The 21,176-nt window shown below is 37.1% G+C and overlaps 1 long non-coding RNA gene across 3 annotated transcripts in view; it reads left to right on the forward strand.

The window, feature by feature from the left end:
* Positions 1–21,176, forward strand: part of LOC309846350 — a 56,740-nt gene that overhangs the window by 11,257 nt on the left and 24,307 nt on the right. Inside the window, exon 3 of one of the 3 annotated variants that reach the window (XR_014301862.1) lies at positions 6,561–6,638. The exons of 1 other annotated variant lie outside the window; for it this stretch is intronic. This is a non-coding gene — a long non-coding RNA (uncharacterized lncRNA). The remainder of the gene's footprint in view (positions 1–6,560; positions 6,639–21,176) is intronic. One more of the 3 variants, XR_014301863.1, reaches the window with a different exon arrangement.

Genomic DNA, 21,176 nt, shown 5'->3' on the forward strand with positions numbered 1-21,176 from the left:
TAGGAATGATTGTTTAAAGTGCTGTCATCTTGGAAGCAAGAGGCTATTTGAATAATCATCTAGGACATTGTAAGAGAGTGCTTCTCAAACTTTAATGGGCATATGGATCACGTGAGGATCATATTAAAATGCAGATTCTGGTTCTGGATCTAGGGTGAGACTTGAGTTTCTACCACATCTAGCAAAGCTCCCAGGGAAGCCAATACTGCTGGCCCATTAGAACGCATTAGACATCAACATTCCAAGGTATTTTCCAAATCTAAGAATCCAGAATGGATTTACCTTGTGGCTCTGTCACTTTCTGTGTATTTGTGGAACTAGTTCCTTATCTTTTCTTTGTCCCAGATTTTCTCATTTGTAAACTGGAAACAATCAGAATTTTGCCTTGTAGGAATGTTTTGGAGGATTTGGTGAATTAATGGACATAGAGCAGGCAGGAGAGAGTCTGACACATAATAAATAAATCAATAAATGTCAGCTTTGATTATTGCTGCCATTTTTATAAAGCTAAAAAGTTGTGAAATACAGAGTGCTTTGGCTTTTTCGGATTTCCATCTTCACTGATGTAATCAGATTGTTTGTCTGGAACTGAGCAAGGATGCCTTAAGAGTTTCTCCTGCTCACTGCCAGATAGAACTCCAGTTGCGGCCTAAAGTCATTTTTAGGTTTTGCTAAATTCCAAAGGAAATGAAATCTGCAGTGACTCCATTATGCAAATAATAGTAATGTTGAAGGAACAGGGGAATGAATTTCTAGAGACTGAGTTTTCAGTCCTGCCTCTAATTAACCATGTAAACTAATTGTATTCTCCCAAACCTAACAGTCTCACAATGCAAGAGAACATGTGCTCCTTTTTACTGCTGACTCAAACCCCCAGGACATCTTTCATGGATTGGTGATTTAGCCATAGACTTCCAAGAAACAGAGATTGCCATCATTCTTTGGGCCTCACATGCTCTTCTGGACTCTAAGTTATCCACTATGCCATCCATTTCCTCTGATTTCTGGCTAAATTTCCTGTTCCTAGTGATGAAGAACTATTGGCACTCAAGCTAGCATCAAAGTCAAGGACTGGAAACCCTACCTAATGGGTGACTGTGGCTTAATGGAAATAATAAGACTTAAAAATTTTTTTTTTTTTTGTACACCTTACTCCCCAAATGTCTTAGCGAATTAAGAAAAAAATCTAAAATTTTAAATGAACATTTATGGCTCACTTACTCTGTCACTTCCAAAGTGCAGTTTTAATCTAAAACATAGTTTTACTTGAATGATATCCAGGAAATAGAACAAATATATGGTAAGTCATCAAGTACTTTTTGAATTCCTACCATACTGTGGCAATGTGGAGACTATAAGAAGTGTAAGCCACTGGAGTTTAATATATAGCTAAGAGGATACTACTTACATATATGGAAAAGTTAGAGTCAATTCAACATGGAGATGAGCAGAACTAGCTCTGGGGGCCACAACCTGCTTAGCAAACACATCCCTCCTTCTGTCCCTCCCCTTCAGAACGTCCATTCACCTTTCCTCACTCAGCTTTTTCTCCCTGGGACCCCATAACACTTCTAACATACTATAAAACTTGCTTACCTATTATTAGATTCATTATCTCATTGTTTTCCTCCACAAGGATGGGGTTTTTGCCTCTCATTTCTTGGTGGATCTCCCGTGTGTAGAAGAATGCTTGGAAGCACAGTAGTCTTCAAGAACGACACTCTGAAGGATGGCGTGATTCATTAAAGAGATCAATACCAAGTTTGAGTCTGCCTTTCACAGCTCATAGACCTCCAGTGTTCCTAACTCACAAAAGACGCCAGCAGAAAATATTTTAAACTGACTAGTTTGTACAAACTGTATTTGTTAATCTCTGCTCGACAATACTCAGGATTTTGGTTTTTGTTTTGTTTTGTTTTGTTTTGTTTCACTTTTGACATCTAAAAATTAGGCTGACCTAAAGACACTAAGCGATGAGAATGAATTATAGATCATTACTGTACTGCCATTCCAAGGGAAAATGAAATCTGCAATGACTCCTTTATGCAAATAGTAGTAACTGTGAAGGAACATGGGAATGGATTTTTTGAGATCTAGTTCGGTGTCCTACCTCCAAGGAGCCTTGTAAACTGATAAATCTCTTAACCTCAGAGTTCCAAAATCATCAGTTGAAATATGAAATTATTTCTAAACGATAACCAAAAATATTTAACTTTGACATCTAGCTTTTTTAGATACTAACTCCATTTTGCCCACCCCATCCCAGTAGCCCCCATTCTATTAATAGTTCAAGTTTAAGGAGTTAGAAAAGACAGAGAGATGAACAAAGGAGAATGGTACCTGATGGGAAACACTCACTGTTATTATCATTGTAACCAAGATCATAAATATAAATTCAGGTAAAGAATCAGACTTCTGATCGTTCGAACCTGGTTCTACTTTCCCTCAGCAAAACCCCAGAAAAGCAAAAAGCAAAAACAAAAACAAAAACCACCACCAACAAAAAAACCTTGAAAGTCAGTTTAAAAGGCCTTTTGAGTAGCAAAAACAGTGCCATGGCATTTATCCTCTAGGCCTATTTGGTAACATCAGACTCTCACGCCGGAGCCTACTTACTGCACACAATTCATTTGGGCTAGAATCCTTTTTTCCCCCTCCACCCAAAGGAATTAGAAGCAGCAAATTTTACAATGTTATCAACAGGGCAGATCTTGTCAGATAAACAACTTAAAGCTGATAAGAGTTAAAGAGAGTCTTTCATTCAGAGATGAGATATTGTAAACATATTACATTAGCATCTTTAGATTATAATAAATTTTAAAATGATTTTCTGACAATGATCTTGACTCACAATAGTAGATTAAATTATATTGACCACCTTGTGTAAGAAGGCAAGACATATTTCTGCTAGAAGGGTTTTCGTTAACAATAGTTTATATGTGGGTGCTTGGTTGGCTCAGTCTGTTAAGCATCTGCCTTTGGCTCAGGTCATGATTCCGGAGTCCTGAGATTGACTGAGCCCTGCATGGGGCTCCTTGCTCAGTGGGAGTCTGCTTCTCCCTATACTCCTCTCCCACTCCTGCTTGTGATCTCTCTTTCACTCTCAAACTATAAAATCTTAAACAAACAAACAAAGACATAATAATTTACATATAAACACTTTTGTTTGAGGTATCTGAAAAGACCCATTCATATTAAACTTTTATTCCCAGGTGATGTTAGATAATGAGATACATTATATTATCTCTCCTTAAATTTCTCTGATAATTATTAATAAGTATTTTGGGCACTCCTCTTATGTCGACATGTTTTCTCTTTTTTCAGTATTTGTCGGGCAGTATGGGGACCTGTAGCGTAAAAATATAGGTCCAGATACTGAGTAGTCCAGGAATAGATGGATAAGTCAGATGAAGAAGAAATTGTTTTGAGCATGGGTTTTGGAGGTGGTCTGATCTGGATGACGACTCGTGCTTACTTAAGACCTCTGCTCCTCAGATTCCTCATGTGTAAAATAGTGATTGTAATATCTATGTCCAGAGGAGTTATGAGGATTAAATAAAATATACATGCCAAGCACTTACATTTACAAACTGAAATAGAGATACCAGACACATATTTGGCGGTGAATGAATAAGCTGGTTTATCCTGGACAATTTATTTATAAATTTTTGTTGCTTCGTCTGTAAAATGGGAAAAATAGTGTTTAACTTCATAGAGTTTTTAAAAAATAACCACAAAAAATTAATTGCTTATGTACATGGGACATAAGGTATCCCCAGAATACCATAAAAGCCTAATAAATCATATCCATTAGAAATACTATGTTTTAGTAATAAGAAAACAAATGCCAAGGTATATGGTGTAGTAAGAGTTCAGAAAAAGGGCAGGCCAGTGTGAATGGAAGTCAAAAGGGAAGGCTCCATTAGAAGGTGCAATTCTGAATCATTGTCAAACTCTGAGGGGTCCTGATAGAGTTCAGCTTCTCTGTTTACTCTCATGGCCCCCTATGTCCAGCTGTCCTATACCCAGTGAAAGAGAAGGTGCTAAATCAGTTCGCTGAAAAATCTAAAAGGGGGCACAGATATTCAGGGCAGAGCTGGTGTGAACCTTACCAGTGGCCTCTGTGTTCCTTTGGCAAAGGGCAACAAAGCAAGAATGATTGGTTTTGTGAACATTACCTCTGCAAAGACATTCCTTTGTCTCTTCATCTGCTTCAGTTATGTAGTTCACACTTGGTTCCCTGGTTTTGTTTTTTGTTTTTTTTTTTCCCCAACTAAATATATATATATATAGATTTTCAATTAGAAGCCAGAGATCTTGGATTTATATTTTTCCCCTGAACTACTGAAAGTAGTTTTGTTTTTTTTTCCCCCCTGATGGTATAAGTGGCACATCTTCATTGTAATTAAATCAGTCAACAGAGAACATCTGAGGAACATGTAAAGATCTTTGGAGATTTCTGCCATGAATCAGAATTTCTTTCTTCTTTTTTTTTTTCCTTTTTCTTTTCTTTTCTTTTCTCTTTTTCTTTCTTTCTTTCTTTCTTTCTTTCTTTCTTTCTTTCTTTCTTTCTTTCTTTCTTTCTTTCTTTCTTTCTTTCTTTCTTTCTTTCTTTCTTTCTTTCTTTCTTTCTGAGAGGAGGCAGGGGAAGGGGTACAGGGAGAAGTAGAGAGAGTATCTTAAGTAGGCTCCATACCCAGTGCAGAGCCCAATGCAGGGCTTGAACTAAAGACCCTGAGGTCATGACCTAAACTGAAATCAAGAGTCCATGCTTAACCGACTGAGCCCCCCAGGTGCCCCCAATCAGAATTTCCTAAAGGGAAGTAACAAAGGATGAGGTTTCATGCAAAAATCAATGATAATTAGCTTCAATCACCCAGAGCAGCCAACACAATCTACCTAAAATACAATTCGGGTCATGCCATCCTCCTGTTTAAACTCTCTCTCTTTGTATCACTTTTGCAACAATATCTGTCATCCTGAGCACAATATGTGAGGCTCTTCATGATCTGAGTGTTGCCCAACTGGTAATTTCCCACCCTTCTCCCTTCACTAAGAACTTCAGGTTCTGGCCACAAAGAACTACTTCATACTCTCCAATTCTTAGTTTTAAAGCCCTTTTCACTTCTGGATTTTACATAATGGAAAACTGAGCTCACAAGCACCCTCTCACTCCAAACACATACAAATGCTGGCTAAAATATAACTAAAAGCATATTTAATAAACACTGGGCTTTAAAAAAAAAAAAAAAGACAAAATTTCCAGTTTCCAGAACCTAAGAAGAATTTGAAGTCAGAATTGTTAATATCTTGAAACCTGGGATAGTAAACATGGATAAAGGCCTAATAGTCAAGTAACAAGGGCTAATTATCCACAAAGAATCAGGAGATGCAGCCTTGAAAATGAAGAACAGAGGAGTAAAAATAGAAAATGGAGAAAAGGAAAAGATAATTATTCCAAAGGAATACAAAAAGGAAGAAATAAAAAAAAAAAAATAAATGCATAGGCCAAATGCAAAACAATGAATGAAAAGGTAAATTCAAACCAATCTAGATCGGTAATGTTATTAAGTATGAAGGAGCTAAATTAAAAGATGAAGATTGTAAGGGGCACCTGTGTGGCTCAGTCAGTTAAGTGTCTACCTTCTGCTCGAGTCATGATCTCAGGGTCCTGGGATCAGGCCCCATAGTGGACTCCCCGTCCACCAGGGAGTCTACTAGTCCCTCTGCCCTCCCCCTGTTTATGTTTGTATTTTCTCTCTCTCTCAAATAAAAATAAAACAAATCTTAAAGGAAAAAAAGAAGAAAGCAAGACTCTTTAAAATAGAAAAAAAATTATGTCCTATTTAAAGTAAGTGCTCTTCTAAATATAAGGTCACAGAAAGATGGATAGAAAAAGACATACTAGCAAACTAATATTTTAATTATATTAAAATCAGATGAAATAGGATACTTTTTTATTATTTTATTAAGCTATAAAACATGTACATTAAAATTCATAATTTTTTATGGTACTAGTCTGTGGGTTTCAACAAATACATATAATTTCTAATCACCACCATAATCAAGATAGCAAAGAGTTCCATCACCCACTTCCCTCCCTAAATATGCCATTGGCCTTAGCCCTTTACAATCGACTCTTTTCCAGTAGCTTGTGGAAATCACTGATCTGTTTTATGTCCATATAATCTTGCTTTTTCCACAATGTCATATAAATGGAATATAGGATATAGACTTTGAGACTGACTTCTTTCACTTAACATAAAGCGTTTAAGATCTGTCCACACTGTTGTGTATTACTTATTCATTTCTTTTTATTCTGGTAGTATTTTGTTATATAGATGTACCAGAATTTGTTTAACCAGTCCCTAGTTCAAACATTTGGATGGCTTCCAGTTTTGTGCAATTACAAATAAAGTCACTATAAACATTCACATATAAGTTTTTGTGTGAACATAAGGTTTCAGTTTACTTGAGTAAATAGTTAGGAGTGGGATTGCAGGGTTGTATGATAAATGTATTTTTAACTTTATAAGAAACTGCCAAATTGTTTCCTAAAGTGTCTGGGCCATGTTGCATTCCCACCAGTAATGTGTGAAAGTTCCAGTTGCTCTGCATCCATGTCAGCAATTGTTAGGGTAAGTATTTTAAAACATTTTATCCATTCAAGTAGGTGTGTAGTGGTATCTCACTGTGGCTCTAATTTTCATTTTCCTAATGACTAACTTCCCTAATCTTTTCATGTGCTGCTCATTTTCCATTTTGGTCAAATATCTGTTCAAATGTTTTGCTTGTTTCTTAAGGTTTTCTTTTCCTTGTTATTGAGTGTTGGGGTTCTTTATATAGTCTAGATATAAGTTCTTAATCAGATATGTGATTTATAATATTTCTTTCCAGCCTGAGGTTTAGCTTTTCCGTCTCTTAATATATTAATCAAATATATTCAATTCTTATAGACCATGCTTTTGTTTCTGTGTTTAAGAAATTATTATCAGCTCCAAATAGCAAGAATTATTCCCTTGTTTTTTGAGACATTTTACAGCTTTAAGTATTAGACAAACACCTATCATTTATTTTTAGTTAATATTTTTGCATAGATATGAGGTATGGACCAATGTTTATAGATATGTATATATTTTGTATAAGAGTATTCCAATGGTTTCAGCATGTCTTTTTTTGAAGACTTCACTTTCTCTGCTGAATTACATTTGCCCATTTGGACAAAATCAGTTGTCCATAGCTAATTTTGGATTCTATTGATCTTTTTATCTACCTTTTTTCAATACGGCACTGTTTTGATTTCTGTAATTTTATAGTAAGTCTTGAAATCATGTAGAGTGACATAAATATGATGTAAAATAGAGACCTATAACTGATTAATGAATTGAAAAATTCATCCTGCAAAAATTGTCACCTTTTTCCACATTAGTTTTATGGCTAGTAAAATACCAATAATATTTTCCTTTTATTGATCTTTCATTTTTTGTTTTTGCCTTTTTAAAAAGATTTTATTTATTTGGGAGAGAGAGATAGTGAGAGAGAGAGCGAGCAGGAATGGGGAGGAGAGGGAGAAGCCGGCTTCCCACGAACAGAGAGCCCAGTGTGGGGCTCGATTTCAGAACCCTGGGACCATGACCTGAGCTGAAAGCAGACGTTTAACTGACTGAGCCACCCAAGCGCCCCAAGATCTTTAATTTTTTGAAACATAATAAATTGCTTCTAAAATGTTTATATGAAATTAAAAGGTCAAAAATTGTCTAGACAACTGAAGAAGTAGAAAATGTTAGGGACTTGCCTTCCCATTCATCAAAATTATTACAAGGGTACAGTAATTAATAAACTATATTACTCACACAGGCAGAGACAAATAAATGAATGAAACAGAGGAGATAGAAATTCCCAGAAATAGACTCAAACATAAACAGACTGTTAATATGACAGAGGGCATTGTAGATTATTGGGGAAAAGATGGACATTTCATAAAAAAGTTAGGACAGTTGGCTATTATATCTAAAAATGAATTCAGGCCCCTCTTCATACCAGATATAAAATTGACAGCAGGTTGATTAAAAATTTTGAGCAAATACAAAATATGAAATCTGCTATTATGCTGAATATCATTACAAATTTGAGGTTGGGAAATTTTTCTAAAGCAAGTCAGAAAACTGCAAAAATCAAAGAAAAGGATAGATAATTTTGATGACACCAAGATTAAGAACTCTTTCCCGAATGAAAATGGAAGGATACTTAAAATAAAAAACACAAACTTGGATAAGGTATCACAGCACATATAACTAACAAAATACTCATGTCCTGAACACTTATATAAATACCAGCTCTCAGGAAAATAATGGGCAAACCACTTATATATGCATTTCACAGAAAATATGAATATCCAATAAACATGGGAAAAGTTGCTCAACCTCAGGGAAGAGTAAATGAAAACCACAATGTATCATCTTTACATATCCACTAGTAGGGCAGAACTGTGAACCATTGCCGTGGCTAATCTTTGGTGAAGATGTGGCTCCGTGTTGAGTGCTCGGGCTTTATTGCTGAGCATTGGCACAGTCACTTGAAAACCGTGTGGCCTATTTAGTAAAATTCAGACTGAACAATCTAGTCCTACTCACACCTGCAAGAATTCTTGCAAATGAGCATCAGAACACAAGATTCGTAAAAGTATTATTATTTTGTTTATTATTATTATTATTTTAGTATTTAAATTCAGTTAAACAACATAGAGTATATATTTAGTTTCAGATGTAGTGTTCAATAATTTACCAGTTGCATGTAACTAACACCCAGTGCTCATCCCATCATGTGCCCTCCTTAATGCCCGTCACCCAGTTACACCACCCCCCTCCCACTTCCCCTCCTGCAACCCTCACTTTGTTTCTGAGCATTAAGAATCTCTCATGTTTTTTCTCCCTGTCTAATGACTTCCCATCCAGTTTTCCCTCCCTTCCCCTATGATCTTCTGCACTGTTTCTTATACTTCACATACGAGTGAAATCACATGATAACTGTCTTTCTCTGATTGGCTTATTTTCCTCAGCATAATACCCTGCTGTCCATCCATATCAATGTAAATGGTAAGTATTCATCCTAAAAATATGGAACACTTCTCGAACATGCATGTCATCCTTGAGCAGGGGTCATGCTGATCTATCATTCCAATTGTAGTAAATGTGCTGCTGAAGCAAGCATACAGAAACATTATTTGTAATAGCAGAAAACTAGAAACAACTTGAGTGTCCATCAACAGTAGAATGTTTAAATAAATTATAATACATACAACAGAATACCCTACAAAAGTGAAAGTGAATAATGATAGCCTTGCATAGCAACATGCCTGAATCTCAAAATTGTAATACTGAGAAAAAAAAAAAATTACCAAGAGTACTGTTTGTGTGATTCTATTTGTATGAAGCTTTGCAACAAGCAGAATTCAACACTCTAGGGCACCTGGATGGCTCAGTTGGTTAAGTGACTGCCTTCGGCTCAGGTCATGATCCTGGAGTCTCATGATCAAGTCTCACATTGGGCTTCCAGCTTCATGAGGAGTCTGCTTCTCCCTCTGACCTTCTCCCATCTCAAGCTCTCTCTCTCTCAAATAAATAAATAAAATCTTAAAAAAAAGGAAAAAAGAATTCAACACTCTATTGTTTAGGATACATATATATGATACATACATAAAGAAAATCAAGTCAATAATTACCACAAATGCCATGCTAGTGCTTTTCTTTTGGGTTGTGAAGATAATATGATTGAAGAGGAAGATTCAGGGGCTTTAAAAATACTGTCATTGTTCTATTCTTTAACCTGGGTAGTATTGACAAGGGTGTTTGTTTAATTATTCTTTTAAAAACGACATATTTGTGTACATAGGCATACTTTATAATAAAAAAATAAGGAAGGAAATAGTCTGGTCAAAATTTGACACCCATTCATAATGTAGCAAAAATAAAATTACTGCAGATATCATTCTTGATGAAAAAAAAAATTTGTGAGGGCACCTGGGTGGCTCAGTAGTTTAGACGGCTGCTTTCAGCTCAGGTCGTGATCTCAGGATCCTCCGACTGCGTCCCGCATGGGACTTCCTGTCTGCGGGGAATCTGCTTGTTCCTCTGCCCCTCGCCCTGCTCATGTTCTCGCTCTCTCAAATAAATAAATAAACTTTTAAAAAAATTGTGGCATTCTCTTTTAAGTAAGTTAGACAGTTATACCCAGCATAATTATTTGTATTCAACATTGTTTCAAAAGTCTTGGACAAATCAGGGAAAGAAAAATCAAAACAAGTAAATATTCACAAATTAAAAGGGAATAATAAGCCAAAGCATCACTATCTAAAGGTCATAGGATTATTTTCATAGAAAATCCAAGTCTACTAAAAAACTATTAGATCTAATAAGAAATTCTTCATAGTTCCTGGATATAGGATTAATATAAAAGATAAATAAGATTTAATAGAACATTAATCATTTAAAATATATCATTTCTTTTCTTTAAAGATTTTACTTATTTATTTGATAGAATGAGAAAGAGATCCCAAGTAGGCAGAGAGGCAGGCAGAGAGAGAGAGGGCAGCAGGCTCCCTGCCGAGCAGAGAGCCCGATGCGGGACTCGATCCCAGGACCCTGAGATCATGACCTGAGCCAAGGGGAGAGGCCCAACCCACTGAGCTACCAGGTGCCCCTAAAATATATCATTTCTAATGTAGTTAAATATTCCACTCAGAAGAGTAATGAGTAAAATATGTACAAGTCCTTCTGTATGGAAAATTTAAAATGTTGCGGGAGGATCTAAAACAAAATTAAATAATAGATACACTGTTTTTATGAATAGAAAGACATCATGTTCAAGATAAATTCAGTTTCCTTATTCTGAGAGTGTTTTCATAGGACACTGATACTGACATTGAAATTCATATGGAAAAGTAAAGGGCCAGAGGGATCGGAGACGACTTCAAAGATTGAGAAGGTGCAATTTTCTCCAATAAATGTAGAGTTTTACCTTTAGAGTGTAAACTGCTATTCACCTAGTGTCACCTACATTGAGATTCTGTCAGTATGCATTCTCCTCCATGGCTCCTTCTCAGCTGGCAGGTTTCCTTCCATATTACTCCATTGCATTCTGCGCTTATCTCTATCACAGTGTTTGTCACAGTGTTGATCAGAACCGCACTGAGGTCTGTGTTCACTCCTTTATCTCCTTCACTGCGCTATGAGCTCACCTTTGTACAATCTGATTCCCCCATGGTGCCTGGTTCATAGGAGAGAGTTAATAGATATCAACCCCTTGCGATCTTGCACTGTCATTATTATTCCATGGTCAGAAGAGCTAATTGTTACCACTAAATTCTCACCTAGTCCACAAGCTTTGGCAGAGGACTTGAAGGTTTGGTTATCGTCCATACTCAACTTCCTGGGACTCCATTTTAAAGTCGTTTCTGAAAGTAGCTACGTGTGACTACCTTCATATTTTCTCTCATGTTGAGTACAGACATGTAAAAGCATGCATTACAGAATTTCTCACCTGAAAAGGACATTAGATTATATTCTTTCCCTGCTCCTTTTAAAGATGAGGAAACAGGGACCCAGGGTGCTCATACAGATATTACATTGAAAAATGCTTTCAATTATATTTTATTTTTGCACAATATTTCTACTTTCTGACATGACTGAAATTAAATGAATTGAAATCTTGAAGGATGATTTGTGATTCTGACAATGACGAAGCCAGGAAATTGATAATACAGAAAAGTGTGTAGAAGCTAAAGAGATAATCGAGTACAGTCTGTGACTTTTAGATATTTCACTATTATTTCTTTTTATCCATTACCCTATTTTAGAACATACATTTATCCTGTTAAAAGTAACTAGGAATTGGAGGAACATCCTGAGGGGAGTGTTCAAGAGAATTTCAGTTTATAATCGTGGAACTGAAATAAAAATGTTCTGTATTTGTGCACAAGCCAGCCTAAGGCAGTTGTTTACATTTAGAAAAGAGTTACCTAACCTTCTGACTTGGACGTTGGCTCTCTCTTGCATTAAATAATAATTCTGAATACCATTATTTATGTCCTTTTGGTGTCTTACCAGATGAAAAGAGAATTTGAATTCTATGTCTCTTGGCTAGCAGAAAACTCTGGTGTTGCTTTGCGATTTATACATCCTGTTTGTATTCTCCCACATTCTGAGCAGGTTTTCTGTTTGCTTATACGGTATCCCCTTCCACACCTACAAACCCTCCTTGTTTTCCTTTTTTTTAAATGTAATTGTAGCTTACCTATTTATCAATCATTACCACAGCCAATATATTTCATTTTTTTTTTTTTTTTACTGATATTCTTTGGAGGAAGCCTTTTTAGCGATAACAAATCACCTGTTAACTTGAACAGAGAAAGGAAGAGTTATTTAAAATTTCTTCAGACCTGTTATTTATTTATTTATTTATTTGGGGGATGGAGGTGGGGGAGAGAGAGAGAGAGAGAGAGGGAAGGGGCAGAAGGGGAGGGAGAAAAAGAATCTTTTTTTTTTTTTTTTTTTTTTTTATTTAAAACTTTAAATTTTTTATTTTTTATAAACATATATTTTTATCCCCAGGGGTACAGGTCTGTGAATCACCAGGTTTACACACTTCACAGCACTCACCAAAGCACATACCCTCCCCAATGTCCATAATCCCACCCTCTTCTCCCAAACCCCCTCCCCCCAGCAACCCTCAGTTTGTTTTGTGAGATTAAGAGTCACTTATGGTTTGTCTCCCTCCCAATCCCATCTTGTTTCTTTTATTCATCTCCTACCCACTTAAGCCTCCATGTTGCATCACCACTTCCTCATATCAGGGAGATCATATGATAGTTGTCTTTCTCTGCTTGACTTATTTCGCTAAGCATGATTCGCTCTAGTTCCATCCATGTTGTCGCAAATGGCAAGATTTCATTTCTTTTGATGGCTGCATAGTATTCCATTGTGTATATATACCACATCTTCGTGATCCATTCATCTGTTGATGGACATCTAGGTTTTTTCCATAGTTTGGCTATTGTGGACATTGCTGCTATAAACATTCGGGTGCATGTGCCCCTTTGGATCACTACGTTTGTATCTTTAGGGTAAATACCCAATAGTGCAATTGCTGGGTCATAGGGCAGTTCTATTTTCAACATTCTGAGAAACCTCCATGCTGTTTTCCAGAGTGGCTGCACCAGCTTGCATTCCCACCAACAATGTAGGAGGGTTCCCCTTTCTCCACATCCTCGCCAGCATCTGTCATTTCCTGACTTGTTGATTTTAGCCATTCTGAATGGTGTGAGGTGATATCTCATTGTGGTTTTGATTTGTATTTCCCTGATGCTGAGTGATATGGAGCACTTTTTCATGTGTCTGTTGGCCATCTGGATGTCTTCTTTGCAGAAATGTCTGTTCATGTCCTCTGCCCATTTCTTGATTGGATTATTTGTTCTTTGGGTGTTGAGTTTGCTAAGTTCTTTATAGATTCTGGACACTAGTCCTTTATCTGATATGTCGTTTGCAAATATCTTCTCCCATTCTGTCAGTTGTCTTTTGATTTTGTTAACTGTTTCCTTTGCTGTGCAAAAGCTTTTGATCTTGATGAAATCCCAATAGTTCATTTTTTCCCTTGCTTCCCTTGCCTTTTGCGTTGTTCCTAGGAAGATGTTGCTGCGGCAGAGGTCGAAGAGGTTGCTGCCTGTGTTCTCCTCAAGGATTTTGATGGATTCCTTTCGCACATTGAGGTCCTTCATCCATTTTGAGTCTATTTTTGTGTGTGGTGTAAGGAAATGGTCCAATTTCATTTTTTTGCATGTGGCTGTCCAATTTTCCCAGCACCATTTATTGAAGAGGCTGTCTTTTTTCCATTGGACATTCTTTCCTGCTTTGTCGAAGATTAGTTGACCATAGATTTGAGGGTCTGTTTCTGGGCTCTCTATTCTGTTCCATTGATCTATATGTCTGTTTTTGTGCCAGTACCATGCTGTCTTGATGATGACAGCTTTGTAATAGAGCTTGAAGTCCGGAATTGTGATGCCACCAACGTTGGCTTTCTTTTTCAATATCCCTTTGGCTATTCGAGGTCTTTTCTGGTTCCATATAAATTTTAGCATTACTTGTTCCATTTCTTTGAAAAAGATGGATGGTACTTTGATAGGAATTGCATTAAATGTGTAGATTGTTTTAGGTAGCATAGACATTTTCACAATATTTATTCTTCCAATCCAGGAGCATGGAACATTTTTCCATTTCTTTGTGTCTTCCTCAATTTCTTTCATGAGTACTTTATAGTTTTCTGAGTATAGATTCTGTGTCTCTTTGGTTAGGTTTATTCCTAGGTATCTTATGGTTTTGGATGCAATTGTAAATGGGATTGACTCCTTAATATCTCTTTCTTCTGTCTTGCTGTTGGTGTAGAGAAATGCAACTGATTTCTGTGCATTGATTTTATATCCTGACACTTTACTGAATTCCTGTATAAGTTCTAGCAGTTTTGGAGTGGAGTCTTTTGGGTTTTCCACATATAGTATCATATCATCTGCGAAGAGTGATAATTTGACTTCTTCTTTGCCAATTTGGATGCCTTTAATTTCCTTTTGTTGTCTGATTGCGGAGGCTAGGACCTCTAGTACTATGTTGAATAGCAGTGGTGATAATGGACATCCCTGCCGTGTTCCTGACCTTAGCGGAAAAGCTTTCAGTTTTTCTCCATTGAGAATGATATTTGCGGTGGGTTTTTCATAGATGGCTTTGATGATATTGAGGTATGTGCCCTCTATCCCTACACTTTGAAGAGTTTTGATCAGGAAGGGATGCTGTACTTTGTCAAATGCTTTTTCAGCATCTATTGAGAGTATCATATGGTTCTTGTTCTTTCTTTTATTGATGTGTTGTATCACATTGACTGATTTGCGGATGTTGAACCAACCCTGCAGCCCTGGAATAAATCCCACTTGGTCATGGTGAATAATCTTTTTAATGTACTGTTGAATCCTATTGGCTAGTATTTTGTTGAGTATTTTCGCATCTGTGTTCATCAAGGATATCGGTCTATAGCTCTCTTTTTTGGTGGGATCCTTGTCTGGTTTTGGGATCAAGGTGATGCTGGCCTCATAAAATGAGTTTGGAAGTTTTCCTTCCATTTCTATTTTTTGGAACAGTTTCAGGAGAATAGGAATTAGTTCTTCTTTAAATGTTTGGTAGAATTCCCCCGGGAAGCCATCTGGCCCTGGGCTTTTGTTTGTTTGGAGATTTTTAATGACTGTTTCAATCTCCTTACTGGTTATGGGTCTGTTCAGGCTTTCTATTTCTTCCTGGTTCAGTTGTGGTAGTTTATATGTTTCTAGGAATGCATCCATTTCTTCCAGATTGTCAAATTTATTGCCGTAGAGTTGCTCATAGTATGTTCTTATAATAGTTTGTATTTCTTTGGTGTTAGTTGTGATCTCTCCTCTTTCATTCATGATTTTATTTATTTGGGTCCTTTCTCTTTTCTTTTTGATAAGTCGGGCCAGGGGTTTATCAATTTTATTAATTCTTTCAAAGAACCAGCTCCTAGTTTCGTTGATTTGTTCTATTGTTTTTTTGGTTTCTATTTCATTGATTTCTGCTCTGATCTTTATGATTTCTCTTCTCCTGCTGGGCTTAGGGTTTCGTTCTTGTTCTTTCTCCAGCTCCTTTAGGTGTAGGGTTAGGTTGTGTACCTGAGACCTTTCTTGTTTCTTGAGAAAGGCTTGTACCGCTATATATTTTCCTCTCAGGACTGCCTTTGTTGTGTCCCACAGATTTTGAACCGTTGTATTTTCATTATCATTTGTTTCCATGATTTTTTTCAATTCTTCTTTAATTTCCCGGTTGACCCATTCATTCTTTAGAAGAATACTGTTTAGTCTCCATGTATTTGGGTTCTTTCCAAACTTCCTTTTGTGTTTGAGTTCTAGCTTTAGAGCATTGTGGTCTGAAAATATGCAGGGAATGATCCCAATCTTTTGATACCGGTTGAGTCCTGATTTAGGACCGAGGATGTGATCTATTCTGGAGAATGTTCCATGTGCACTAGAGAAGAATGTGTATTCTGTTGCTTTGGGATGAAATGTTCTGAATATATCTGTGATGTCCATCTGGTCCAGTGTGTCGTTTAAGGCCTTTATTTCCTTGCTGATCTTTTGCTTGGATGACCTGTCCATTTCAGTGAGGGGAGTGTTAAAGTCCCCTACTATTATTGTATTATTGTGATGTGTTTCTTTGATTTTGTTATTAATTGGTTTATATAGTTGGCTGCTCCCACGTTGGGGGCATAGATATTTAAAATTGTTAAATCTTCTTGTTGGACAGACCCTTTGAGTATGATATAGTGTCCTTCCTCATCTCTTATTATAGTCTTTGGCTTAAAATCTAATTGATCTGATATAAGGATTGCCACTCCAGCTTTCTTCTGATGTCCATTAGCATGGTAAATTCTTTTCCACCCCCTCACTTTAAATCTGGAGGTGTCTTCGGGCTTAAAATGAGTTTCTTGGAGGCAACATATAGATGGGTTTTGTTTTTTTATCCATTCTGATACCCTGTGTCTTTTGACAGGGGCATTTAGCCCATTCACATTCAGGGTAACTATTGAGAGATATGAATTTAGTGCCATTGTATTGCCTGTAAGGTGACTGTTACTGTATATGGTCTCTGTTCCTTTCTGATCTACCACTTGTAGGCTCTCTCTTTGCTTAGAGGACCCCTTTCAATATTTCCTGTAGAGCTGGTTTGGTATTTGCAAATTCTTTCAGTTGTTGTTTGTCCTGGAAGCTTTTAATCTCTCCTTCTATTTTCAATGATAGCCTAGCTGGATATAGTATTTTGGGCTGCATGTTTTTCTCGTTTAGTGCTCTAAAAATATCATGCCAGCTCTTTCTGGCCTGCCAGGTCTCTGTGGATAAGTCAGCTGCCAATCTAATATTTTTACCATTGTATGTTACAGACTTCTTTTCCCGGGCTGCTTTCAGGATTTTCTCTTTGTCACTGGGACTTGTAAATTTTACTATTAGGTGACGGGGTGTGGGCCTATTCTTATTGATTTTGAGGGGCGTTCTCTGCACCTCCTGAATTTTGATGCTCGTTCCCTTTGCCATATTGGGGAAATTCTCCCCAATAATTCTCTCCAGTATACCTTCTGCTCCCCTCTCTCTTTCTTCTTCTTCTGGAATCCCAATTATTCTAATGTTGTTTCATCTTATGGTGTCACTTATCTCTCGAATTCTCCCCTCATGGTCCAGTAGCTGTTTGTCCCTCTTTTGCTCAGCTTCTTTATTCTCTGTCATTTGGTCTTCTATATCACTAATTCTTTCTTCTGCCTCATTTATCCTAGCAGTTAGAGCCTCCATTTTTGATTGCACCTCATTAATAGCTTTTTTGATTTCAACTTGGTTAGATTTTAGTTCTTTTATTTCTCCAGAAAGGGCTTTTATATCTCTCGAGAGGGTTTCTCTAATATCTTCCATGCCTTTTTCGAGTCCGGCTAGAACCTTGAGAATTGTCATTCTGAACTCTAGATCTGACATATTACCGATGTCTGTATTGATTAGGTCCCTAGCCTTCGGTACTGCCTCTTGTTCTTTTTTTTGTGTTGAATTTTTACGTCTTGTCATTTTGGCAAGATAAGAGTAAATGAAGGGGCAAGTAAAATACTAAAAGGGTGGCAACAACCCCAGGAAAATATGCTTTAACCAAATTAGAAGAGATCCAAAAATCGTGAGTGGGGAGAAAGGGGATAAAAAGAGGTTCAAAAAGGAAGAAAGGAAAAAAAAAAAAAAAAAAGAACAAAGAAAAGAAAAAAAAAGAAAAAAAAAAGAAAAGAAAAAAATTTTTTAAAAAAAGAAAACACCTGAGATAAATGTAAAAAAGAAAAAATATATATATATTAGATAAACTAGTAAAAAATCGTTAAAAAAGAAAAAGGTAACAGTTAAAAAAAAAAATTTTACCCGAAGGCGAGAAGAAAAAAAAAAAAACAAAAAACAAAAAATGAAAAAGAAAAAATTAAATTAACTGCAAGACTAAAAAAAATCACAGGAAAAAAGCCATGAGTTCCGTGCTTGGCTTTCTCCTCCTCTGGAATTCTGCTGCTCTCCTTGGTATTGAAACCGCACTCCTTGGTAGGTGAACTTGATCTAGGCTGGATTTCTTGTTGATCTTCTGGGGGAGGGGCCTTTCAGAAAGTGGTTGTTTTTCTGTTTCCAGAATTGCTGTTCTTCTCTTCGATCTGCCGATGGATTTTCAGGTGTTTGCAATCTTTAGATAAGCTATTTAGCTGATCTCAGGCTAGCTGAAGCAGTCTCAGCTTGCTACTTCTCCGCCATCTTGACCGAGAAAAAGAATCTTAAGCAGGTTCCATGTCCAGGGCAGAGCTGGGTGGGGGAACTCAATCCCACAACCCTGAGACCATGACAGGAGCTGAAATCAAGAGTTAGGCCCCTAACCAAGCCATCCAGGCACCCCCAGACTTATTTTTAAGTGGAAGCTTTACAGGCAAAACATTGGCTTGGCGTCTTTATCTCTGGGAAAGCAACATCAGTGACAAGAGATAGTTTAAAAGCTTTAACAACCACACCATCACTGAAAATAACAGGGCTTAGTTATTAGAAGTTAAGGTATAGATCTTTAAAGTGTACGGTCAAAGGAGCTCGCAGAGTAAAAATGCAGAACTGGTATTATCATATGTGATCAAAATCAGTGCGGACAAATTGTGTGTTGGTGTGAAGAGCAGCCAGGATTTGGAGTGTGCCATGATATGAAAAAAGCTGATGGTCTTTCCCAACAAATGGGGGACCAGAATGCTTTCTCCCCAGCGGAGGACACAGGCAGATCATCACTGGAGAAGTGTTCAGACATGTTTGTCCTAGGGAAAGAGCCACTCTTCTTTTTATTGCTTTAGAGAGGAATGTGGGAGTTTGGAGATTTATTTAGCTTTTAAGAAAGAATCGGCATTACATCGAGAAAGATGATTTAATGAGCCTATCTGCCATACAAATTATAATAATTAACCGAGGGTGACATGAAATGAAAAACCCAAGAACTAGAAAACGTAGGCACACTTTCATGTATAAAAAGACTGTGGCTCCATTACTCCAGTTTTTCTAAAAGTCTGCACAAGGTAGATGATAAATACGACTGCATGAATAATTAGTTTTCATCTATTTTCCTTGTTTCTCCTCAACAGGCAAAATTCTTCCTGTAGCTTACCAACATCATCCCAAACACATAAAAGAGCATTTTTTTAAAAGCCAAACCTTGTTGTTCCAAATTGAATACACGCTTGACTTTTCCTATTCTCATCTTCATTTTGGTATCATTTGTGTAAAGTCAGAGACAGAAGTGGAAAAAGAACTATAAAAACAACATGCTCTTGCTAAATATTCATCCTCTGCAAAGGGATTAGAAGCAAAACGTAAACCAAAGGGGGAGCACACTCGACAAGCTGCGTGGTGTAGTGCTGATCTATTTTGTGCAGGTTGTGAGTGCTTTGGGTACGAGATGGCAAGAGAAGGGCTATTTCTCTTCTCTCTCCCTTTCATAGAATTTCAACAGCAGATTCATATTTTTGGATGGTGTTCAAAAGGTACAAAATCAAAAGACTGATAACCTAAGGCCCATCACCTAGAATTTCACTTCATAAGCCTTGCCTGGATTGATGATTTTGAAACGTACTTTTGCTAACCCATCACTGTTTCTTCTCATCAGTTCAGTTTACAGCAAATGGGTGAATTTATATTATTATTTATTTTATTTTATTTTATTTATTTGTCAGAGAAAGAGAGAAGAGAGAGAGCACAAGCCGGGGAAGCAGTAGGCAGAGAGAGAAGCAGGCTCCCCACGGAACAGGGAGCCCAATGTGGGACTCGATTCCAGGACCCTGGGAGAATGACCAGAGCCGAAGGCAAACACTTAACTGACTGAGCCACCCAGGCACCTTATGAGCCACATATTATAATTAGTAGTACATTTTACATGTCTTACAAGATTAATAAGAGGTTAATCTTATTCATGTTTTAGACTTCTTGATGCTTACATGTTTTAAATCATACTCCAAATACTCCACAAAATATATCTAATTTTATATATTTTTCATATTTCTGAATACAAGGACATATTATTTCCTACCAGCTTGTCCCCAAAGGCAGGACACTGCTCCGCTGTCCTGTGCATAGAAACGACATCCAGGAGGCAGAGGACACAGAACTGCCCCAGGCAGATGACAGTTGTCTTCTTTGGTTTATTGGTTTATGTATGTATGTATTTATTTATTTTACCACACTCCTCTCCGCTTTCTTCCAGCTCTCTCAGAACTTTTTGTAATTTTCTTACATGCGATGTAGCATCCACCAGTCTGAAGAAGTCACTGCAATTGTTTTAAAAACCTTCCCTTGCCCGGTTCAAATTGACTTTTAAAAGGGTTTTTGACCCTTTAAAGAAAGAGAGAGAGAAAAAAAAGAAAGTTGACCTAATTCAAATCATAAAGAGCAGAGTCTGGTTTTGATTGTTGAACAAATTATTTCAGCATAAATGGAGCACTGATGATGGGCTGAGGCCTGAGCCAGACTCGTGGCTTTTTTTGCTTTCCTTGTTTTTCTGTTCTAGCCACAGAAGTCACACGGTCTTAAAGAGAAGGTTCTCTGGACGTCTGTGATACGAGGACTTTGAGTCCTTTGGTCTAGAGGACACAGGAACAGATAAGTTTCTATTTAGAGTAATTAGAGTAAGTAGTTAATTAAAGGCTTCTTGGACCCTAAGCACAGAGAACAGGCTGAAATAGCTCTGCTGTTGAAGCGCTGCCCTGTGAACATCAGACAATCCTTACGCGAGGAAGGTGATCCTGCTGGGGTCTCTCTAGGTGTGAAAAGTGAAACTACCTTGGGGAGTAGATTCAGCAAGAGTAAATGGCAATACTTCATTTATAGCGAGTGTATGTTGTGTGTAGCTAGCTATTTGAATTTCTTCCAATCTTGCTCTAAATCGTATTTTTCATATGCAATATTAAGCAAGTTGGTAATTCAACAGTAGTTTTTATCTCTACATTGACAGTTACACCCCAGATGAGTAAGGCTAATCTCTTTCACTTTAAATTCTTTGAGACCCTTGACATTTGATTTGCCGTTTACAGACACTGGGTAG

Source organism: Mustela nivalis (genome assembly GCF_964662115.1).
Source record: "Mustela nivalis genome assembly, chromosome: 13".
Lineage (NCBI taxonomy): Eukaryota > Metazoa > Chordata > Mammalia > Carnivora > Mustelidae > Mustela > Mustela nivalis.